Source organism: Stenella coeruleoalba (genome assembly GCF_951394435.1).
Source record: "Stenella coeruleoalba genome assembly, chromosome: 20".
In the NCBI taxonomy this organism is placed as follows: Eukaryota; Metazoa; Chordata; class Mammalia; order Artiodactyla; family Delphinidae; genus Stenella; species Stenella coeruleoalba.
Window position 1 is genome coordinate 2,691,918 of NC_137166.1, and position 25,078 is coordinate 2,716,995.

At 51.5% G+C, this 25,078-nt stretch overlaps 1 long non-coding RNA gene across 2 annotated transcripts in view; it reads left to right on the forward strand.

The window, feature by feature from the left end:
* The window catches only part of LOC307178247, a 261,744-nt gene extending 237,166 nt beyond the window's left edge, over positions 1-24,578 (forward strand). For both annotated transcript variants that reach the window (XR_013825151.1, XR_013825152.1), the window contains 6 exons: positions 1,633-1,756; positions 9,494-9,587; positions 10,246-10,322; positions 16,958-17,132; positions 19,038-19,233; positions 24,493-24,578. This is a non-coding gene — a long non-coding RNA (uncharacterized lncRNA). The remainder of the gene's footprint in view (positions 1-1,632; positions 1,757-9,493; positions 9,588-10,245; positions 10,323-16,957; positions 17,133-19,037; positions 19,234-24,492) is intronic.
* Positions 24,579-25,078: the final 500 nt, after the last annotated feature.

Below are 25,078 nucleotides of genomic sequence, written 5' to 3' on the forward strand. Positions count from 1 at the left end.
GAATTTAATTGAAAAAATGTAAAGTAACACCAAGGGAATTGCCAAAATAATTCTTTACCACAAAAGATGGTGACACGGGGAGGAAGAAGGGTAAGCCGGGACGAAGCGAGAGAGTGGCATGGACTTATATATACACGACCAAATGTAAAACAGATAGCTAGTGGGAAGCAGCCGCACAGCACAGGGAGATCAGCTCGGTGCTTTGTGACCGCCTAGAGGGGTGGGATAGGGAGGGTGGGAGGGAGGGAGACACAAGAGGGAGGGGATATGGGGACATATGTGTATGTATAGCTGGTTCACTTTGTTATACAGCAGCAACTAACACACCATTGTAAAGCAATTATACTCCAGGAAAGATGTTAAAAAAAAAAGATGGTGATTCCTAAAAATCACTCCAAAGCTAAGAAAAGTGGATGCCAAAACTGTGGGGAGGGGTGACCCGAAGGCTGTGCCCTTAAGGCAACGCTGTTCGACTCCCCCCAGGCTCCAGCTTCCACGCGGCCCCACTAACCGCCTGTATCACGCGTCCTTTGACGGGACCCATACGATATAAACTGTGTTCTGAATACTAATCCCCCCAGGTGTAAAGTTCCATATTTAGGGTTTATACTGTTTAGGGTAAATTCTGTTCTGTAACAACAATCGCCCCGAGTGTGCAGAATCCCAATCTCTGTGGATTTCATGGTATCACCCATCACTTCCCCACAGTGTCTTCTTTTGGGATTCTTCGTAAGTCTCTCGTTCAGCTCCACGTCATCGAGGAACTCTCCAGTGCCCTGATGGGATGAATGAGTGTAGCATTCAGTGTTTTCTTGTTTTGTTCTCAAAAATACCGATTTGTTGTCTTCATACTTGAAAGACAATGTACCTGGGCTTCATATTCTTCATCCTGTTTTCTTTTGCTCAGAGCTTTGGGGAAACTGCTCCATCATCTCCTGCCATGAAATGTGGAGGTGTGGAGTCCCTTCCACCAGCACTTCTAATTCCTTGTTAAGGGGAATGTTCCCACCTGTCTCTAAACAGGTCACGTTTGGTGCTGTCTCCAAATATGGGCTTGTCTTTGTCTGCCCTCAGGGTCCACCCTCTTCTCTCTGCTTGTGGGGACCTCCTCTCTTTGTCTGTTTCCTTTCCATTCACTGTAATCATCTCAAGACTTTCCTCTGTCTCATTTGTCATCCAAGGCTATTCTGTTCCCTGCTATCTTGAAGCAACACTGGGAACTGTGAAATCCTGGTTTCCCCGTTTTTCAGCTCAAGCGACTTCCAAGGCCACGTGGCCAGAGCTGAGTTTCCACTCCTGGTTTGTCCGATTCCAGTGCCTGGGTTCAAAGGATTCACCACATACTGCGCAGCTTTTTAAACTTGGATTCTGAAAGACTCTGTGTATCTCTGTGTATTTTTTTCTTGAGGTACAATCTTTATTGAGATATTGACATATCCACTATGTAGGTTGAAGGTGATAATGATTTTAAGCATAATGATTTGACTTACATACAGATATGTAATTTGTATATTGAGGAATCAATATTTCATTCCAAAATGCCACCTATATCTGAGCTTGCAGCTTTCACTGCCCACCTCCCCATTCCCCACCCTCATCACTGTTCATTTTTTATTCTGTGTCCATAACCAGAGATCCTCTCTACCCAAGTCTTCCCTGGGGCTGATCCCGTCGAGCTGGATGTGACCGAAGTCTTGCTCTATCAGATGTTGAAGGTTTAACGTCAGTGAAGGCTGTGGTAGAAAACATCTCACAGGTTTGGGGAAGTTTTTTTTTCATTATAGAAATATGCCATTACATTTTAGGTTTCTGGATAATATGTGTATTCTTTTGCCCATACAAAGAGCCTATATTATTAGAGCCTCTAATAATAGGTGGGTAAATCCCTGGGTAGTATAGTGGATGTCTCTGGGGTTTTCTACCGAATCTCTGCTCTATCGACTGACATTCCTCTCATCTGCTGAGTCAGAAATGCAGGATTCGCCAGTCAGTATGGACAGTTTGGCTCCCTGGCCATGCCATGCCTCCCTGAGGACTTCTGACAGGGTGACAGAGCCAGTGTCAAAAAGGCTGAAGCTGTGAGATGTAAACTCAGTCCCGGCCACACGGGCTCTGTTCTGAGCCTCCACACACCAGCCCCAATCCTGTCCCAGGACCTTTGCACTTGCTGCTGCCACCACCTTGCACTCTTCCCCTCAATCATCAGGACTCTCTCCCTCACTTCTTTCACATGGTGTCTTCCAGAACATTATCTCATCAGAGGCAGCTTCTCTGACCACTGCATTTGATATAGCACACACACACACACACACACACACACACACTCTCACATGCCCGTGCATTTACACTCGCAGGTGCACACCACCACATACACGTGTGCACGCGTGTGCAAGCACTCCTTCCCTCTTTCTCCTCCACCTTTCGCACCCTGCTTTAGATTTCTCGATTGTCAGTCCTTGTCACATCCACTGAGTGTTTTGGTTTCTGTTCCCTTTCTAACTGCCCAAGGGGCTCAGAACTCCAACAATCCCTTCTTTTCACTGCCTTCTTTTGTGGGGGTAGATGGAAGGGACTGAAATTGTGGGGGGAAGGTAGGAGACACATTAATAAAGAGGAAACCACCGAAAAAAAAAAGAAACTCACCCGCACATATGCACACACTCCTACACTCACCCATAGAGGCCTTCTCGCACGCACACGCTCATGCACACACAGACGAACACACTCACACGTGCTCGTTACCCTTTTACCTGCACCCTCTTCATTCTCCATCATGCAGTCGTCACCCCCTGCACACCCAGCGGAAGCTCCAGAAGCCTCCTGCAGGGCCCCCGAGCCTTGAGGGGCCCCAAGCACTTGGTGAAACACACGAACCACCTGTGCAGTGGGTAAACGCGTGTGTGACCACGTGGGGGACAAGCTTGGTGCCTGGGCTGGCGAGTGTGTGTGAGTCGGAGTCAGGCACAGGGGAGGGGGTTCAAATCCCACTCCCTCTGTCACTGACTGCCTGACCCCCCAGAGCCCCCGGGGTGCAAACAGGGACACTCAGGGAACTACTGGTGGTCGTGAGAATAGGAGACGGTGCCCAGGGCTGGGCGCACTGACTGCACCCCGCGGCTGCAGGCGGCCGCTCACACAGCCTGGTGTGCGGCTGCCCAGATGGCGTGAATGCATCACGCTCACGGCTGAGATGTTTGTGTCCCCTCACTGCCCCCCACCCCCCGCCCCGTGCTTAACAAACTTTGCTAGGCAGCCCTGGTCCTCACTCTTCCCCTGCATTTTATCTGCACGCGCGATTGTGCGGAGCTTCAGGCCACCACTCCTCACAGTTGAGAGGCTCAGCTCTTGCCCTAAGGGACAGAGAGAAAAGAGGTAACATTGACCTTTTTTGTTTCTACTTTGCAACCTCAGTGAAGCACTTCCTTTCCCCACCCCCATCCAGGAAGGGGAGACCATTACTCAGTTTCCAAAGTCTGAGCTCTCCTATACCTGCAGGGTGGGACCAGGGCCCAGGGGGTGTTGACACTGCCTCGGGGTTGGAAGGGCTGTGCTGTCTCCCGGGAATGCACTGGCCTGCACTTCAGATGGGACAGGACACAGATGCCATGGGTCTCAGGAGTTGGGTGGCCAGATGAAATACGAATAATTTTTAATATAATAATGTCTGATGCAATATTTGAATGTCAGGTAAAAATTAATATTTTTCAGTATAAATATGTCTTTTGAAATATTTGAATGTCAGAAAAAAATGAATAATTTTAGTATAAAATATGTCCCATGCTACTAAAAAACTATTTTCATTCTTGTCATGGGTTGAATAAGTGTCCCCCCAAAAATTCACGTGCACCCGGCGTATCAGAACGTGTCAAGCTGGAAACAGGGTCTTTACGGATATAATTAGTTACGATGAGGTCACACTGGATGAGGGTGGCCCTAAATCCAATGTCTGCTGCCCTTATAAGAACAATATGTGAAGACACGGAGACACACCAAGGGAAGGCCACATGAAGACACAGGCAGGGACTGAAGAGACGCTTCCAGAAGCCACGGAGCCCCCAGGATTCCAGCAGCCACCAGAAGCCTGAAGAGACCGGGAAGGTCCCTCCCTCCCTCAGGGCCTCCAGAGGGAGCACAGCTTTGCCCACACCTTGATTTCAGACTTCTGGCCTCCAGACAGCGAGGGAATACATTTCTATTGCTTTAAGCCCCCCAGTTTGTGATCATGTGTTATGGCAACCCTAGGAAACTCACACAGTTGTTTATCTGAAATTACCATTTAACTGGGCATCCTGCATTTTTATCTGCTGAATCTGGCAACTCTAGATTACTCCCGGCATCCCTCCAGAGCAGTGGTTACAACGGCCTGCTTAGCGTCCCAGACCTGCCCCTGTGCTCGTTTCCCTGGTGACTCAGGCAGGGCGTCTGCAAAGTGCTCAGAGGGGTGGCTGCCCACAGCAGGCTCTCCTCACCTCCGCCTGCACCTCCACCAGCTCCTGGCCTACGCTTGTTTAGACTATGGTGGAGTTGTCTGCCCTGCACTAGACCAGCTACGCGGGCTGCTGCGCTTGGGCTCCAAGTAGCCATGGTGGAGATCACACCAGGCCCCTCCCTCAACTATTCTGAATTGCTTAAGACCACCTAAGACAGGTAACTGTCTCTAGGGAGTTGACTTTTCCCTGCTACCTACCCGCCTCAAAAAAGGCAAAATGACACAGGTTAAATTTCTCACAAACCGCAACACGTGGTAGGGGGAGAGGGAAGGGACAGTTGCAATTGGATTTGTCTGATTGAGAAAAATCAGATAAATAAATAGAATTCTCCTGACGCCCATGTCACGGAGTGAATCCACGCCCACTCCGGCTATTAAAGCGTCCCTGGAGAGACTCTGCCTTCTGGGAACCGTTTCCACTGTCTCCCTCAAGAAGTAAAGCGCAGACTTCCTCTCCCCAGTGCTGAGTGGTGGCCGCTGCTGCTCCCTGTGGCATTCCCAGGGCCCCACGTGGATCCGGGGATGCCGCTTCCCCAAGCTTCCCGCAGCTGTCAGGAGGGATAGGCGTGCAGGGTGCTGAGCTCACCTGGCAGCTGAATAAATGCAGGCTGTCCTCTGTGGGGGGAGTGCTCCCTCAGATCTAATTGCCTGATGACGATAGGACCACCCACTGTCCTAATTACCCTCCGTTTGCTAAACCCGGAGTCGGGCTCTCCTGTGATGGACTCTGCGTTCCAAAGGAGGAATGCATTAGCCGGGTCTCTCGTCTGTCCTAGACTCACGCGAGGGCCCTGGCTGGCTGCACAGCTCAAAGCCGACCCACCCGCCCCGCTGGGCCCCAGGAATTTCACTCAGCTTTCCCGCGGCAAAGCAGACATCAGCGCCCAAAAGAAAGGTGCCGAGGGGTCCCCTGTAGCCTCACGTGCGACGGCTCCAAACCGGCAGACGTCTAAATCAACGCTCTTCACCTGGAAATGGTACACCCAGCGGCCGCAAGCTCCGCAGGCCTCACAGGGTAGGGGGGCTCTGCACGGCCATTGGGGAAGCTGTGGGTTGCCATGCAGATGTGATGGTCAATTTCACGTGTCCCCTCGACCGCGCTCAGGGATGCCCAGGTAGCTGATGAAACACGTTTTCTGTCTGGGAGGGTGTTTCTGCATGAGATGAGCACTGAGATGGTGAACCTCTGAAAGCAGATGGCTCTCCAACATGTGGGCGTCACCCAATCCATTGAGCGTCCGGGTACAACAGAAGGTCGGAGGAAGGGCAAATCTGTTCTCTCTGCTGAGCTGGGACATCCACCCTCTCCTGCTTTCGGACGTCGGTGTTCCTGGTTCTTGGGCTTTTAGATTCAGATGAGGGCTTACAGCATAGCTCCCCTGATTCACTGAGCATGTGTCCGGCCACTGATCAAGGCCAGAAGGGTGCCTTTTGTATTCCTAAATCGTTGCTTTCTGGATGTGTCATCTTATTTCTAATTCATGGTCAACGGGTGATGCCAGAGACATGAATAGAAGCAGCTCCCAAGGACTGCATTCCTCACAGGTGCTCTCACATTCACACCTTCACAGAGGGGGGCCTGAAGCACAGGGAGGTTCAACACACGGCCGAGGGCGCATCCGTAGTTAATGGGCAGGGGACTTGGTCCCCACCTGCCTGGCTGCAAGGGCCCCGTCTGAACTTCTGACCATCTCACCTACTGCCACAGTGCCCGCCCCATGTCGGGTCCGCAGCGTCCTCGCCCTGTCGTGAACAGTGAACAGGAAGACGTTCTAAAGATGGGCGTGCACAGCATCACTCAGCTCCCAAACAGCAGAGGAACTGGGTTGGAAGCTGGGTCCTGAAACCCCCTCCATCAGAAGCACTGAGTCATCTAACAGGCGTGGGCTGAGGGCGCCGTGCTGGTGCCAAGAGCCCGCGGAGATGTAGCCTGAACTTGAATCTGAGCCCACTTTGGAGAAAGCTCAGATTCATCCATTTTATTTTAATTAATCATTCTCCCCATTTGCCGATCTAATCTCCAGAGGAAGTTGGACCACCGATTTGGACCCGCTGAGAGGACGAGACCTTCTCAAGAATCTCAGTGCAGGAGCCCCACGCACACCCCAGCCTTCCAGGGCCCTCCACCAACTGCAGGAGGGGCTTTCAAGGCTAAGGCTCCCTAAATTGCCCCGTTATCATTTCTTGAGGGAGATGTCTGCAGAAAATAAAAAGCCGCTTGGAAGCAGCAGGTTTTTGGAACAAGAGGCGGCAATCTATGCTGTGAAGCAGTCCTGGGTGGTTCTCCTTGAAGGGCTCTGCCTTTCGGCGTTTACGTGGTCAAAGTCCTCCACCCTTGCCCTTCCACCTAAGCCAGGCTCCGCGATGCCAGGACTCAGCCTGGAGGGGCATGTACCTCCAACCCGCTGGGAGACAGAGTCGGCTCCACGGGCACGCCGGGCCCCTCAGACGCCCGTGGACGCTGCACACTCCCGTCTTCCCTCATCACTTGTCAAGTCCCCTGCACTGATTATCTTCAGCCTTCCCGGGCCGTCTTCCGCCCGGGCCCAGCAGGTGCCTCCTGCCCCAGGACAGCTGTGCAGGCCCGGAGACGGGCTGCACTCCCGGGCCCCGCTCTGCCCGTCCGCTGGGCGGCCGGCCTTCCTTTTCGCCGGGGCTGATGGAGACCTGCAGGAAGCTCGCAGGAGGCGGTGCCTGGAGAAACAAGAGGGCTTTGAAGCACAAGGTGAACCGGCCTGGCTGTGGTTTACATTCTTTACCTTAATTTTAACAAGTATTTCAGCCCCTTGAAAATTGCTTCTCTAGAATAATAAACAGAGCCCATGTTGAGTCGTGGCTGGACCTCGGTGCGAGGCGGGAGGGGAGCTAAGCTTGGGGGGCCATAACAGTAGCTGGTGAATGCGTGTGTGCCCTTGCGGTGGGGGGGCAGGGGGCCACTGCAGCTCAATTGGCCCTCATTTTTGAAGATTTGGTGGGATTGGTGTGACAACATGAGGTTTTGGGTTACACATAGCAAGTGAAACAGTATACAAATAATAGACGTAGAGAATCATGGAAGAAAGGGAGCGGTGTCTGCCTGTCGGGTCTGTTACTTGTCACTCCAGCTGGTGCCTTTCGGGCTCCTTCCCTCCACCAGAACTCCAGAGGGCCTGTCAGCGAGAGAAAGATGCCAGGTCCTGGTGCTGAGGAACAGGGGAGGGACCAAGGGGAATCCATTCATTCCCTGGGTATTTATTAAGCACCTACTATGTGCCAACCTCTGTTCCAGGCCATGGGGATCAGCACGGAGCAGAATTTCCACCCATGCCCTCCCACGCGTGGTCCACACCAGCAGCCATGCTGTCCCCGGGAGCAGGAATGGCTAGAAATGCAGACTCGCGGGCCCCGCCGGCCTCCGGCAAGGCCCCAGGCCACTGAGTGTGCCGCCAAGTTGAGGACTCCGCTCTGGAAACAAAAGGAGACGCTGGCAGGAGGCGGCCCGTGGCCGCGTCCGTGGCTGCGTGTGGGGCAGCCAGAGGGAGCCCAGCCGCTGACCGAGTCGTTAGCCCCGCGTCCATGCAGGAGCGCAGCGGGTCAGCACCCACAGCCTTGACAGGGCGGCCTGGAGACGCAGCTCTGCCCCCCCATGAGGCAGGCAGAGTAATGCCCCCATCCTGATCCCCAGAACCTGTGCACGTGACCTGCCGTGGGGATGAGAACTCTATCAGCCTTGCTCACCACGGTGTCTTCAGCGCTCAGCACGGTGCCTAGAGCCTACTAGGTGCTTCACAGACACTTGCTGGCTGAAAGCATTGACCCAGGTCCCCAAAATAGACAGCTTCTCAGAGGGCAGATAACCCCAGAAGTCTCCAATAGCCGGGCCAGATCTGATCCTGTGACCTTGCGGCATATTCCACTACCCACATCTGCCCACCTCCCTTGCCAGTAAAAACCAGCAGCCAGGCAGACCAGCGCAGGGGTTGTTGGCCGCCCCTGTGAGCCAGCACAGCGTGAGATACCTGATTCTCAGGGGTCCGGGGCGGGCAGGCTCCTCAGCAGCTGGTCTTCCTTGCCCCCTGGACGTTTCTAAACAGCCCACTGGCCCGAGGCCGGGAAGGAGTTTTGTGGAGATTATTGGCGTCTTTTCCCAGATGTGTGCCGTCCTCCCTGCTGCCCAGCGGGCATCCCTAACCTTCAGAAAAGGATCTTTGCAAGAGTTCTTACCCTTAGCAATAGAAAGGCGCCGAAGATGTTTGGGGTTTACGGTCTTCGCATGCGCAGGCACCGTCTCACTCACCCTCCCAAGCAGCCTGAAGGGGTGACGGTACTGGGTTAGGGGCTGCACGAGGACTTAGGGAGACCTTGGCTGTGAAATGCTGAGCGTGGGGCCGGCACACGCACCGTTTGGGTGAGCCCGTGCTCACCTTCCTCAGCTCCACCACCACTTAGCTCCCACAATGCACACTCCTGTCAGGCGGGAACCACCGAATCCCCATTTCCAGATGAGGCTCAGAGAAGGAAATGAACTTGCCCAGGGTAACACAGCTTTCCCACTGATGGAACAGAACGCTAACCTCCTGGGCACTCTGACACGATACGCCCAAGCCCTAACTCTCTGGCACGTAGTTTAGTAGTGGGGATTTGCTGAAAGCATGGGGGATGAGCGCCATCTGCCCCTTCCTCAGGCGTCAACTGATATTAGTGTTTACAGTATCGCTCCTAGAACAGCGGCTCTCTAACCTGTGAATCTCAGGACTCTTTACATTCTTAAAACTGGTTGAAAATCCTAAAGAGCTTTGCTTTTGTGGCTTATATCTGTCAAAGTTTACAGAATTTTACAGTGAAGTTGATAAAATTTAAAAATATCTTATCCATTAAGTCATATAAATAAGAACGAGGGTAAACCCACTGCATGTTAACACAACTAACGTATTTTTGAAAGAAATAATCATGTTTTGCAAAATAGAAAAGTAGTGAGAAAATTCAGTTTTACATTTTTGCAAACATGTTTAATGTCTGGCTTAGGAAACAGCTGGCTTCTCCTATCTGCTTCATCATTCAATCTGGCGCATATGAAAAAAGCCTGGCCACACACAGATATGGATTTGGAAATTAAGAGGTAAGTTAATAGTCTTTTTGGATAATTATGGGTATTATTCATTAATACTACACCAAAACTCGACAAGAGGTAGTTCCTTAAAGACTGGTAGCGATGTGGAATCTGAAACCAAATGAATGAACGTCTTGTACTTACTACATTCCATTCTGTTGGTCTGTCCCGCACTGTGCACGGATCTTTTCCCCACGCGTGATTTTATACCATTCCAACATATTATGAAGAGGCCCGAAACACCTCAGAGTCCAAGGACCACCGTTGATAACTGCTGAACTGGGTTAAAAGCTCCAGAATGGGGTTTACATGTGTTTTCTTTGACTCTGTGCTTCCTGAAGAAAGGAAGTGGGTTGTGGAGGGTGTTGGCGGGGGAGGGAGGAGGGGGGAGGGGAGGAAGGAGGGAGGGTGCTAGTTAGTAATACAATAGACTGGACTCCAATTTGACTCCCAGACCAGCCCCAGAGCCCTCAGACACCCTTCCATCTGGGTGGGAGGGGAGTCACTGTGGCCTCCGCATAAGCTCTGGTCTCTGCAGACTTTTCCACGACTGCAGAAGTAGCCCAGGCCTCTGGGCATTTTCCCTAACACGTCATCCCTTTGATGTGGGATCTCGAGGGGATTTCCACACCGCACAGAATATGCGTTGTCCTTGCCTTGAATCTAGATGTCAGCATTCCTGTGGTCTGCCGATCACCTCCTGTATCCATCATGGTCCCACCAGGAAAGCAGCCTCCGCCAGAGGTAACTGAAGCCAGTGTCAGGGCGGGAGGGCAGGGCTCTGGGGACCAACCAGGATGGGGAGGTATCCAGAGGCTAACAGGAGTGGGGGGCCATTACCACCTGGGCTGGAAGTGGCAGGGGAGAGAGCTGGGGAGGCTCCAGCCAGGCAAGAGGGGTGCAAAGGAGAAGCCCCGGCCTCTCTCCGCTCCCGCCCTCCAGTCTGCTTCTGGCATGTCCCATTGGCTGATCCCGACCGGAAGTGTGGGAGCCCCGTCACACAGTCCCTGCAGGGCAGCCTCCCAAGGCACAGAGCGGCATGCAGGACGGATCTGGAGGGGTGAGCGGAGGACAGCCAGCGCGGCTTCCGGGTACCATCGTCAAAGTGGAGCACGTGGCCACGCAGCCTCAAAAGGGCTCGTGCGGACGAGCCTCCCGTCTCTCAGCCCTGTCTCAGCCCACAGGACACCCAGCCTGAATGTGGCAATGGGGTCTGCAGGCCCCTCTCTGCTGGCAATCTCCCCCGCCATTCCCAGCCCAGCCAGTCCCCAGCCCTCCCTCTGACCCGCCATGTACACCCAGGCCGTGTCCCGTTGGCCTCTTCTGTACCATGACTCACCATTATCCGTCCCTTATGGACCAAGCACGGTGTCAGCTAAGCCTCCCATCTGCGCACAGGGAACCGGGAGTCAGAGTGGCACAGCCCCAGACTTGGGGTAAAGCAGCACAGCAGTGAACGGCAGCACCTAGACAAGCAGACCCACCGTGTCAGGGGCTACTTGCCAATGTCATGTCCAGCGTGGTGAGGCAGAGGACCCCACACTGAGTCCACAGAGCCCCAAGTTCAGGTTCCAACCTTGGGCAGCCTTGGGCAACTCACTTTGCCCACCTCCCCATACCTCCGTTTCCTCATCTGTGAAACTGAGCCCTTCTGGGTGATGTTAAGACTTCTGCTCTCACCACGCCCAGGCCCAGCGGGGGCTGAAGACACGGCGCCTTTGTCTTCTAGATTTGAACAAGCCCCCGGAGCCACATCCGTGCTCTCAGATTTTGTGGACAGACAACCTGCTGCTTCTCCTTGGCGCCGTGCACTTGTTGGGATCAGCAGATGTAAAATTCTGACGTTGCACTTAGAAAACTTCCTCCATCTGGATTTCTGCAGCCCACAGGGAATCATTTGCCAAACACATGTTTTACAAAACATGGGCCCACTTCACTGTGACTTGCGGAGCTGATAAAATCCACCTTTCGCCTGGTCCCATGCGCTCTGCCCACGCGTGCTTTCTGGCTGGGAAGAGACGCAAGACCACGCTGGGTGGAGGAGGCCCTTGGCCTCCGTGCACCACGTGGGCTGTGCCGATGCCAGGGCAGATGGCAGAGGACTCGCAAGGCCAGGCTTTACTAAAAACGTAGACACGTAACATATGGTGCTAATAGAACCCACAGCAGAGTCACTGGTACAGTGGGAAATCATGCATTTCTAACGTCAGGCCAACAACTGCTGTTGGGAGGAACGTTTACGAGTGTGACCCTGCGTTGCTCACTTTTCTGGGTGACATTCAAGAGAACCGGGGACGGTGACAGTGGGGTGGCTGATGAATTTAGGAAGGCTTTAGAGGGACCGGAACAATGACAGCTGTAAGCGCTGCTGCAGAGCTTCTCCGTGCAAGGGATTAAAATGCTGACTTCCTCTGAAATGCAAGTTTTTAAAAAACTATTTAGTTTTCTAAAATCGTGGTAAAATATACCTGCCATAAAATTTCCATTTTAGCCATTGTAAGTGCACAGTTCTGTGGTATTGAGTGCATTCGAACTGTTGTTTAACTGTCACCACCTAGACCTTCTCTAGAACTTTTTCGTCTTCTGTAACTGAACACCGAACCCATCCTACCCCTCCCCTAGTCCCTGGAAACTACCATTCTACATTTTTTTTAACATTTTTTTTATTGGAGTATAGTTGCTTTACACTCTTGTGTTAGTTTCTGCTGTGCAGCAAAGTGAATCAGTTATACATATACATGTATCCCCTGTTTTTGGATGTCCTTCCCATTTAGGTCACCACAGAGCACTGAGTAGAGTTCCCTGTGCTCTACAGTAGGTTCTCATTAGTTATCTATTTTTTACGTAGTAGTGTATGTAATGTCAATCCCAATCTCCCAACTCATCCCACCCCCGCTTCCCCCCTTGGTTCTCTACACCTGTGACTCCATTTCTGCTTTGTAAATAAGTTCCTCTGTACCATTTCCGTCCTACTTTCTGTCTCGATGAATTTGACTCCCCTGCTGCTTTATAGAAGTGGAATGCTACGGTATTTGTCTTTCCGTAACTGGCATATTTAACTTGGCTTGATGTCTTCAAGATTTATCCATGTCGTAGCATCTGTCAGTACTTCGTTCCTTTCTAAGGCTGAATAATATTCCACTGATAGATTCTCAGCATATCTATGGACTTAGAATGTTGAAACAAAACAGATCCCTTTAAATAACAATGGTCTTGCCTGAAAGTCGACAGGTGATGGGTAAAGCTCCGGGGGACTGAATTTACTTCCCCAGAGTCAACCAGGAGGGCTGTATAAATTCAAGACCACCCCTCAGATAGCCTGACTCAGCTGCCCCAGTATTATTCTATGCTCACATACATGGGCACACGTGCTTCCTACAACACACACACACACAACTAGTTTCATAAGTTATCTCAAAATCAAAGCAGACCTCCGTGATCATTCCTAGCTCTGAAACACGTGGCCTACTGGCAAGTGCTTGGAGTGTTGCTTGCAACAGAGATTTATTACAGAAAGACAAGCCCATACAGAACCATTCCTGTCGTCAGTATGACTACTGATTCTGAAGTAGGACATCATTAGAAATGACCAAAAATGAAAACGATGCAGGAGTGGAACAGAGAGGCCGAGCAGGGCAGGAGCCGGCTGAAGACGAGACACATCTTCTTCAGCCTGTCGGTCCATCCACTTTCAGCCAATCGAGAGCTTTCTTAGGACGATCGGACCATCTGAATAAGAGCTGTAGGTTAGCTCGGAGTTGAGTCAGTTTTCGTTTCCCGACTTTGATTATTGTACTGTGGTTACAGAAGAGAATCCCTCATTTCTAGGAAACGTACATGGTAGTGTTTAGTGGAGCGGCAGAGCTTATACGCAACTTCCTCCGTGTGTTGGGGAGGGGATACAGCAAAGAAGGTAAACATTCATATTTGGGGAACCTCGGAGAAGGGCATCTTGAGAATTTTTGTGCTCCTCTTCCATTTGTCTGAAATCATGTCAAAAAAAAAGAGGCTGTGTGGTCTCCAAGGGACACCTGCAGAGAATACAGACAACTAATTGAAGAGCAGAGACGGAGAGTGAGAGGGTTGGTGGAGCGGGTCATGGAACCGACTGGCCGCCGGGAGACTGAAAGTCCTGAAGAGGCTGCACCCTTGATGCCGTCCCCCCATCACTGGGTTCTCCCAGCCCCGCTGTAAGAGTCATGGTTTGAATCATTGAAGCCACCCCTCCCTCTACTGCGATATTGGCAACAGCCCGGGAACAGCCCACACGCCCCACACGTGTTGACAGCTTGGAGAACGTGTAAGTGTGGAGTGTTTTCCGTGTCGATGACATGGCACACGCAGAGTTGGAGTGTGTACACTTAAGAGCACATGGGTCCTGTCGTTTCATGGATCCTACACAGCACTCATGGGTGAAATACTTCTAAGAGCGGCCGCCCCACCCCATGTTTTTTAATATAAAACACGTTATGTAATACAATTTTGGCAAATTCCCTGTGCAGTAACACTAGCAGCATCTTGAAGATAGCATGAGGATAACAACCCTCTCCCATCACCACTTGGACGGAGCGTCCCCTCAGCGCTGGGACTGCGCTAACCACTGCAGGGAGGGGCTCGGAGCTATGGGTACTTCTGCATCTCCCAGGTTACTCACTGGTGCACAGCACAGCCAGCGTATGTCTCCTTTGATGCCAGAGGTTATCTCTATGTGACACGATGTCGCCACCCCAGCAAGTCACGCTGCCCCACACCCACCATCAGTTCGTGTCTACATTGCATTAGGCACCGCGTGGAATCCAATCAGATGCAACTTAAGGTCCCTTTGTTCCATTTCTCAAGGGTCACTGCCAGGCCCACAGTGTCTGGACAGCCCAGCTCTCCCACAGGTAGAGCCGTCTCCGTCCACATGGTGTGAGGCCACCATGAGCTGGAGCAGCCCCCTCTTGCCGTCGTGTCCAGTTTGCAAGACGTCAGAACTGGACCTTTGCCTTTCTCAACATCTGCTCAAGATGCACAGGTGACCGACGCATCGATCCCAGGCAGAGCGCTTTTAGGTAAGGGGAGGGGGCATCTTAAATCTCTGCATTGACAGACTTCCAAGATGGTCGTCAAATACGCATGGTTATCCATGTTGTCGTTTCTATGTTTAACTTCACTTTCAGAAGTTTAAGAAATAACAATATCAGTTCAGGTATGCTTGGGAGCCAAGGAAAGACACACCTGCTGCTTCTGCAGCTCAGACCCACACCTTCCGACAGGTGAGCACCGCTGTCGGGCCTTGGACTCAACTCTGCTCTGTAGCAGGTGGCTTCCTTCTCGGTGGGAATGACTTTCTGTCTCCCTGTCTGTGTCCTCTGGCCACACAGGCCCATCCTCCCAGGCCTGGGTCAAGGGCATTTCCTCCCTCCTCCTCTCTCCCGTGGGGACAGAGCTGGCCTCGGAGACCGCAGCAGCGGCACTTCTGTCAGGGCTGGTACTTCGGACGTACAGTGTCAATGTCATCTCTCCGCCTCCTGACCGGACTCTGAGCTTCTGGCTTGCTCGCCACGGACGGTGTGGGTCTGCAGGGATAATGAATGTACAAAACAGGCATGGTGTTTGTCTCCTGGGAATCAGCGGATTTTATATTTCTGCCAAAAGTTATACATGGGCGATATTACATATATACATTAGGCAACTACATTTCATCTCACTTGTCCGCTCTGATGGACAAGAAGTGGATGCAGGTATATTGTGTGGAGAGAATCGTGGGGTTGCTCCTGGCGTCTGCAGGGAAGAGCGAGGCGGGTGGAGCAGCGGTGTCCACCCTGCTGGACGGACAGGCCAGCGGCCATGACTTCCTGTGCCTGAGGCCCAATACCTGCAGCAGGGTGGACACGCCCGCCTTTGAACTCTAACTGGCTTGTTCCTAACCACGCCCACCCACCCGCATCCCTGGGGTGATTGAAAGCAGAGCTTCTCCGAGAGCAGCCTGCAGCTGAATCGCCAGGCACGTCTGGGCGAGATGCAGGTTCTAGGGCAGCGTGTGCAGGTGGGGCTGAGATTCTGCATTTCTAACCAGCTCCCAGGTGATGGCTGAGGACCACCTCACCTGCGGGGTAGCGAGGCTCTAAAGTAAATGAATAACGAGACCTTAACAAGAGCCCCGCACACTCTAACAATCAAAGTGACACTCTCGCCCCTCTGCTATTGAAAGTCGGGGGCAGCTCAGGGCCCCCATCTCTGTCCTCCGTCAGTCTGCCTGAGAAAACCCCCTCTCCTCTGAGACACGGATGGGTCACACTCTAACCCCCTGTAGCCCCAGCTAGAGGTGCTGGACACCTCCACGCAGCCCTCCCGATCTCTCTTCCGTCCTTTCCTCCATCCTCTCTCCCTGGGGACTGGCCACATGGTCTGTGTCAGTGGCCCCTGCTCTCTGGCTTCCAGCTGGGGTCCGCCAGTGGGAGTGCCAGCCGGAGACTGGAGAGGGGGAAGCGGGACCCTCTCCTCCCTGAATGATACGCTTGTCTTCTGGGGAACGTCCGCGATGCGCAGGACGCAGACGGTAGGCCCGAGGAGGGAGAGCTGAGGCTGTTATCCTAACTCTGTGTTACTTTTAGTTTACTTATTTGTATTATATTTTACTTGTCCTTTCTATTAAACCTATTAAGTTCTAGCTCAGGTCCCTCCTTCATGAAGCCTTCCTGGATTATTTGAACCTTCAATAATATCCTTCTTTTAACTCACTCAACCAATAATGTAGCCCCTTATTCTGAGCCATCTTGTCTCTTTTCATCCCGTTGCTTCTAAAGATCAGTCTGGGCTCCACAACTGGACAAGAGACTTCAATTCACCATCCAGGTTTGCACGTCTCCCGTCTCCACGGCACCTGGCACACGCTGGGATGTACTGCTGACCTCAGGGAAACTTCTCTGGTGGGGCAAACTACAAATGCATGTGGAACTCAAAGAATGCAAATAAATACTTCTAGAAAAATCTATTTTTATGGGTGTTTTCTATTTTTATAATAAATAAGTATTGGGGGAATATGTAAAAACAATAAAACATTTTGAAAAGTCAACTTCTAAAAATAGCTTTTTTGGGATATAATTTACATCCCATACAATTCATCCACTTAAAGTATAAAATTCAGTGATTTTTAGTATCTTCACAGAGTTAAGCAACCATCAGCACAGTTAATTTTAGAACATTTCTTTTTCAGCTCAAAAGGAAGCCCCCTCCGTATGAGCGGCCCCTTCTCTTATCTTGCTCTGTGGTTTTGAGCATAGATTTAGAAAACAAAGCACGAAAAGAATACTGCAAATGTAAATTCCTCAGGGTGCATTTCTGTTTGCGTTGCCTTGTAATCTTGATTACCTTTTTTACTGTCTGTGTTTCAGGAGGACTGAATTCAGATGGCATGAAAATTCGCCTGGTTTTGCCACGTTCCCGTTCACCTGCCTCCTTGCACACCTGAGTTCAGGAGCCTCATCCTTCCACTAGAGGGCGTGGCGTCATAGATGCCAACTGTGCCACCTGGGCTGTCCCAGCGTTCTGACCTCAGCCCTTGAGAAGGTAAGAGCTTGTTCCTGCTGGTCTGGAATGAACTTAAGAGCTCTGCCCCCTGTGTTGTAATGGAGCTGGGAAGGCAGCTTTCATTTATGAGCCAACTACAGACTTGATTGTTTCACAAGGTGAGAGGTGGACACAAAGAAAATACTGTGCATTGGTGATGCGGCTGACAGTAACGACCCAGTCGTTTATTGAAGATTCACAACGTGCTTGGCATGGCGCCAAGAACATTACCTGCGTATCTCATTTAATCCTCCCAACATCCTTCTGAGATGGACCTTATTATTTTGCCCAGTTTGCTGATAAGGAAGCTTAGAGAAAGAGCTTTAGAAACGTGCCCAGAGGATCCTTCCTGGTCTTCAGGTCAGTATAAGGATCTGTTTGGATAGAGGGAGAGGTCTGAGCTGGATGACCTTCTGAAGTCTCTGAAGCTGCAGAATTTAAGAATTCGGACTTCTACGAAACCTGAATCATAGGATAGCCCTCGGATAAAAAGATCGGATCCTTTTAAACCAAACACGCAGGGGAGAGGTGCATTTGTGGGGAGTGGAAAGAGCCTATTTTCGATCTAAGTCATAAATCTATGACAATGTGTGTTGAAATGAGAGCTCTACACCTCGGGGAACCCGTCCCAGATCAGCCTGGATGGATCTGATCCCAGTAACAGCCAAGTCCTTAAGGTCTTACGTTCCGACAGGACAGTGCCCACCTGGAGGTCCCACCTGTCCTCAGGTTTCCTGTCCCCCACCTGCCGCATGGGGCCCAGGAGCAGCCAGCAGCCTTCCATCTCCAGCCCAGGCCCCTTCGCTATGGAATTCATGTTATTAATTTTAAAGATGTTGATGTGGTTAGTGGCAACTTCCCATGTGGCCCAGAGCAGCCTCCGTTCCAGGCTCCCAGGGTCAGGAGGTAGGACTCCAGGTGTAGAAAGGAAAGGGGGACAGGAGCCCCTTCTCACTTTTAAGTTGGGGGCAGCTCACTTCCACCGCAGTGGTGCCAGCTGGAATATAAAACCTCTGCTGGAGTTGAGGTCTTGTGATCCACACAAACACCTGCGAGCCCTTCAAGAAACCCCCTGTTTCTCCATAGAACCTGTGTCCTTTACAATATCCCCCCGCCCCCGTGAGATGTCCCGATCGCCTCAGAGTATGTGGCCACTGCTGGAGTCCAAGAGCATCCCGGACGGTATGGCCGGATATGACTCGTCTTCCATGCCACCTTCTATTGTTAGGTAACGTTATTTTCAGGAAAAAAAACAAAAAACCTGTAAGAGGCAGATAAGCACTGCCAACAATTTATAAGATACAAGTAAGCAGAAGAGGAAAAAAATCATTACCAAAGAGAACCACCTGGGAATGTGAAATGGGACCACCACTTTGGAAGAGAGCCTGGCAGTTCCTCGAACTGTGAAACCTAACCTGGAGCAACCACGGGATACATCGGCTCTAGCCCTCTGGGCTCCCCACTCCCTGGTCTGGACCCCAGGTGCTGGCACGTTCAGCCCCTGCTCAGCGACCACTCTGTCGGCACCATTTTAACCAGCACCAAATTATCCCACTGGGCACGGAACACAAGAGTGGGTCCTCACGGCTTCAGGACCCGTCGCTGTCCACTGGAAAGTCATTCGCGCCCCAAATCAAGGAGATTGTGACCAGGACCTCAGCCCAGCTTCCTTGGGGCTAGAAGGTGCCAGTGTCCTCAGCCCTGGAGTCTTTCTTCAGGTCCGTGGCTGTTGGTCCAGCTGCCACGAGCTAATGACCAAGAGCCACGAGCTAATGACCTCAGTGGATGCAGCAAGGTTCCCCTGCCTTAATGACCTGGTGTGTGTGTGTGTGTGTGTGTGTATGTGTGAGACATGGGCAGGTGTGTGGCTACAAGGATGAAATCTGACCTACATATGCTCTACAGCAGGTCCTGTCCAGCGTTCCCTCACCAACGGACACCAGGGCCGCGCAACACAACCACCCGCTGCAGGCCGCCAGCAAACGGGCTGAATGAAGGGCGGTCATCATCACAGCGAGAGGCCAACTGCCAGGCGTCCCACCCATCCCTGAGACCCGACTCTGCAATGGAAACCCTGCCGGGCAACACAGAATGAGCCCAGGTAACAGCCCCACGTGGGACTTCCAGGCCTCCCAGACTCGGCAGCTCCCGGGATGGACAGGGTCCACTTACCCCAGCGTGAGCAGTTGGGTGGGGAGGTGGTGCTCAGAAGGGTGGCTGGGGTGCTGGCGTCAGGAAGCCCTGGGCCCCAAACCCGACTCCGCGGCTGTGCGGCACTGACAGTTCACATAACCTCTCTGAGCTTCAGTTTTCTCAACTGCAAAAGGGGGTGTATGCTACTTTCTCTCTTTTTTTTTTTAACAGAAATAAGAATGTTTTTTTCAAATTTTTATTGGAGTATAGTTGCTTTACAACGTTGTGTTAGTTTCTACTGTACGGCAAAGTGAATCAGCTCTACATCGTATATTCCCTCTTTTTTGGATTTCCTTCCCATTTAGGTCACCACAAAGTATTGACTAGCGTTCCCTGTGCTATACAGTCTGTTCTCATTAGTTATCTATTGTATACATAGTATCGATAGTATATATGTGTCAATCCCAATCACCCAATTCCCTCCACCACCACCCCTTTCCCCCTTGGTGTCCATACTTTCTTTAAAGAGTTGTCATGAGTGTGAAGTGAACAAATGCCTAGATAGTGAATAAATGAGTGAACGATACTGCTTGCACCTGTATGTGCTGCACGCCAGGCTCCATGTTAGGAGGTCACACGCTCACACACACACACACACACTCACACACTCAGGGATGTTTATTAAGCTCCTGCTCTGTGTCTGCTATCCCCCCGGGGATACAAAAGTGGATACCACCACTCCCTGCCCTCTTATAGGTGACAGTCTAATGCAGGAGGCAGAAAAGCAAGCAAACAAGTAAAGTAAAGAAAACAAGAGGTAAATAATGTGTTTTCAGTAGTGGCAAGTGCTACAGAGAAAGAGAACCAAAACCAATCCGGGTAGGGAGATGGAGGGCGGTCCACTTGGAGGCAGCTCTATTTTTAGACGTGGGAGGGTCAGGGAAGGCCTCCTGAGGGAGGTAGCACCTGGGCGCGGACCTGAGCAGCATGAGAAGGCAGCCACGCAGGGCTCTGGAGGGAGGGCATCCCGGTGCCGGAGCTACAGAGGTGCTCAGAGGGACGTCATCCCGTGATCAGCCGCTCACGCCAGCAGCCCAGGCACACCGCCCCTGCATCCCAGCTCTGATGCCAGGCGCTCCGCTTGGAGACTCGCCAGGCACCTTCTGGCCCTGAAGCGCCCTCTTGCCCTTGGGGACAAGGTGGCTCTACTGGCAGGGCCGGCTTGAGACTACACCTGGATGTGATTTCTCCCGGGTGTTAATTGGCAGGGGGTGGGAGGGGGCAGGGGGAAAACAAAATAAAGCTTCAAAGGCCTGGCTGTGCCTGAGTTAACGCCCTCGCCGCCCTCGTGGCACAGCGCTGGGGCTGAGAGAGGATGCTCACAGCAGCCTCATCATCTCATTAAATCAAATTACCGGGTGCAGTGGGAGTGCCGAGCACCCCGGGAGGTGTGCTTCCCTGCTGGTCATGAATAGCCTGTCTTGTTTCCCTTAAAAAATAATTTTTTTAATGTCTTGACAAAACACCTCTCTCTTCTGGCATTTCCAAAGTTAGCAAAAATTGAGCTCCAAGCAGCAAAATGCTAAATTGGTGTGTAGTTTGCATTTTCCATTTCCTTCACTTCCATCTTCCTGCCCCGTTGGAAGGGAACAGGAAGCAGTTAATGTCACAGAGGAAGGGGCTCCTGCCAAGCTGTGGCAGGTCCTTTGTTCCTTTGGCCTCGGTTTCTCGGAAAGCGCATCCCCGCAGCTCCCCAGCCCACCTTGCCCAGGAAAATCTATGGTGGGTCCGTGTCCCTGGCCATTTTCATTTCTGTTGCTCTTTTGCTATGTTTCGGGATTTTCCCCCCAGCTCTCAATAGTACGTCCCGGGGAGGTTTTCTCCCAGGAGCCGTGCCTGCCGATGGCTCAGGGCGAGTCCGGCTTTCCGGCTTTCCGAGGTGACAGCCCAGAGCCAGACCGTCAGCGGCTTCTGTGCACGATGAACCTGTCGGTGGCAGCGCAGGCCTGAGTTCTGCCGCTTGCCTCTGCGGACCTTTGATACTGAACTTATCAAGGGGGAGGGGCGAGGAGGGGCGGCCAGGGAGGGGCTTGTCATCCTCTGTCCACCCCGAGACCGCAGAGAGCAGGAAACAGGAGTCCAGAGCAGATATCAAAGGCCAGAATTTTCTCAACATCATGGAGAGAAGCAAGGCCCAAACTCGCCGCTGAGTGTGCCCCCAGGATGGGGCTGGGCGGGCATCAGCTTAACTGAGGAACCTGACAGAAAGGAGACAGAGCTGGCGGTACAACCTCGGGAGCCCAGGGCTGTCAGGGGAGAGTGAGCCGGGGCGGGGGTCCCACTGTCTTTCTCGTCCAGCCTGCTTACCTCCACCTTCTTTCTCAGCCCTTCCGTTCTGAATGCATCCTAGCTCCGTGCTCTTCTGTTCAGGCTGTGCCCTCTGCCCAGAGTTCGCTTCTCTAGCTCCCTTCTGTTCCTCACTGAGCCTCTACGTCAGCACCCAGTTGTACCTCCCAGCACATCCCCCGACACTGCTAGTTCACGTGGAATTGTAACTGCCCATCTCTCTCTGTGTCTCGCACTGGAGTGCGAGCCCGGAAGAGCAGGCACTGTTCCCTCCTCACCGTGCACCCTCAGCGTGAGACTCAGAGTGCTTCGTCCTCACATGTCTTGCCTCATGGTTGCAACATGGCTGTGGCAGCTCCGAGCATCTTATTCTCTCCCGATAGCGTCCCAAGAAGAAAGAGGCCTCTCTTGAATGTCCCTGCCTTACATAAGGGGGTGAAAATATTCCCCAGAAGCAGACTTCTTCTGCCTCATTGGTCATAACTGGGTCAAATGGCTCCCCCAAACATTGAAAGTATGGGTGGAAGGAGGGAGGAAAAGAGGGAGGGAGAGAAGAAGTGACAAAAGAATGGAAGGAAGGAAGGATAAAATGATGGATGGGCAAATGGAAGGGTGGGAGGATGAAAGGATGGGTGGACGGAGGATGGATGAATGGAAGGAAGGATGGATGGATGGATGGATGGATGGATGGAAAGATGCATGGATGGGGTTTTTCCTCAGTTGCTCTTCATGCAGGCTTCACTGTGATTATGTATTGTGAGTTCTATGGGGTTTGTGACCAAGAAGATAGCAAATGGGAGACTCGGATTCCAGTTCTGGTCTTGACCTGATAAAACACCTTCAGAAATGCAGAAAGTCTGCCCCAGACCACCTCTACCTTTCCACTTCCTTGGATGGCCCTGGGGTCCAGCCAGGTTCCCACTCAGAAACCCCACCTAGAAGCTCCCCGTAGCAGATGGTACGAGTTGTCTAGGCAAAGTCAGACCTACCCCGTTGTGTGCTGGCAGGTCCACCTCCCACGGTGGAGGCTATGATCCTAGGTGCTCTCTTTTCCAGGCTCTCCTGTAATTAGGGAGGGTCTTAGGACCCAGTTCCCACCAAGAAGACATAAGGGAAATGCAAAAAGAAACCCCCTTCCCCCGCATCTGCTTTGGACGCTGTCACGAGACAGGATGTGATACCTACTTCTGGGGCTGCCGTCCTGTAGCCTGAGGACGAAATGCCAACAGGCTGAGGAGAGACACGCCTGGGCCTTGATAACATCATGAAGCCACTGAACAAACCTGGAACTCCCTGTGTGCTTCTCTAGACAGAGATAATTACCTAGCTTGTTTATACGACTGTTAGTCAGATTCCTGGTCACTTGTAGCTGAGACATCACACTGAACCTCCCTTTGGAAGTGGCTGTGATGTTGGCAATTGGAGCCTTCACGAAGACTCGGAAATCAGGATGGCTGCTAGGGGAAGGTGGGCTTCATGAAAATGGGTCAGTAAGAAATATCAATTTTCTACTGCTTATGTAAAGGTTGTTTGCTTTGTACCTAGTCTTCCAAAATTTCATAGGACCGAAATCATGAGTCCCCTAAATGAAGTGTCTCATTCAGCTGTGGGGTAAGAATCAGAGGATAGAGAAGGTAAATTATGAGATTAAATAAAATACATGAGAAATGCAAGAGGCATGGATGGAATCATTTGCCCTTTCTATTCAGGATAATTAGTCTGAAAACCCACTACTCCCTGAATATCAGCTCCCTGAAAATTGGTTATATCTTTCAGGACATTCATTTATTTAATGAGATGTTGCTGAGCGCAAAAAAACTACGAGATATGGTCGTAGGTGCTGGGGATACAATGAGGACACAGAGATGGACCTGTCCTCCAGCGGCGTCCATCCAGGGGCAGAGCTGGACAAGCACGCTGGCCATTGAATTAGAATGTGACCAGGAAAATAGCATCTTTAGAGAAACCTGGCAGACACCACCGTAACCAGGAGACCCAGTCACCATCACTTATATAAATAATGCCGCACCTGAGGAACTAAGTAATAGTTCCTCATAATAAGACACACGGTGTCTTATTACGTACTAAGATACATGATGCCCAGTAATGAGACACGTGGGCATCACGTACCCCTCAATTCGATCCTCTGAAAAGGACTGAACATCACTTCTGGGGTACGCTTGCCAGGAATGCGGTGCATCAAGCCAATCGTGAGCAAACTTCAGAAGAATCCAAACAGAAGAGTACTCGACGGAATATTGGGGTGGCCAAAAAGTTCGTTCGTGGTTTCCATAAGCTGTTATGGAAAAACTCGAACCAACTTTTTGGCCAACCCAATACATGACCCGTGCTCTTCAGAAACGCTGAGGACCTAAGATACAAGGAAAGACTGGGGAACTGTCCCCAACTGGAGGAGACCAAGGACCCGTGACAACTACATGCAACACGGGATCCTGGGCTGGATCTTGGGAAGATAAAGGACATTAGCGGGAAAGGAAGATGAAATCCCAATAAAGTCTGTAGTTTCGTTAGTACCCTACCAATATTAACTCCTTGGTTTTGCTGAATTTATTGTCGTTATGTCGGAAGTTAATGTTACAGGATGCTTGGTGAGGGTAAATGGAAACTTTCCTTGTGATTTTTGAAACTTTTCTGTAAGTCTACATTTACTTCAAAATTAATCCTCTGATGAAAGAATCATAGGTGCTAGGAAGTCATATGCCCCACGACTGACCTACGACATCATTCAGTCATTCAACTAAGTTTTACTGAGCACCTGCTACCTGTTGGGCATTGTGCTACATGCTGGGCAGGGGAGTGAGCAGGACACTCTGGAAAGCACTGAGTTCACTGTCTTCTCTTTTCCATCTGCCCCCCAAAGGCGGTGCTGCGGACGAAGGCTGTCCCCTTAGTGGTGACCACGAGGTGCAAAGCCCCTGCCAACCGTGTGTGGACTTGCAGCGTGGGCAAGTATGAATCTTTGCTGTAGTAAACCAAAGAGACTCTGGGGGTATTTGTTCCTGCAGCTGAGTAAGCTCTAGCGCTGACTGCAGATCAGTCTGTGTGACACAGTGGACAGGAAGTAACTGCTGAGTGCTGACCTGGTGACTCAGGCTGACAGGTGTTAGTGGAGTTCATTACAGCAGCTGAAGATGGGAGATCCCATCTGAAGATGGGAAATAGAGGAAACGGGAGCATTCCCAGGACTGATTTAGGTAAAGTTTCCTCCAAGTCACACTCTGGTGTCCTCCCCATCCATTCTTCCAACTATGAATTGAGCCATAATTCATTCACTCCTTGAGCACCTGTGTCAGTACCTGCACTGATCTAGGCAGTGGAGATACATGAGTGTATCAGCTGGCTAGTGCTGCATAAGAATCCACCCCAAAACTTACTTAGTTCACAGTTTTGTAAGGAGGACGGTTGGTTCCTCTGGCCTGGAATGGGCTGGCTGCTATCTGCTGGCT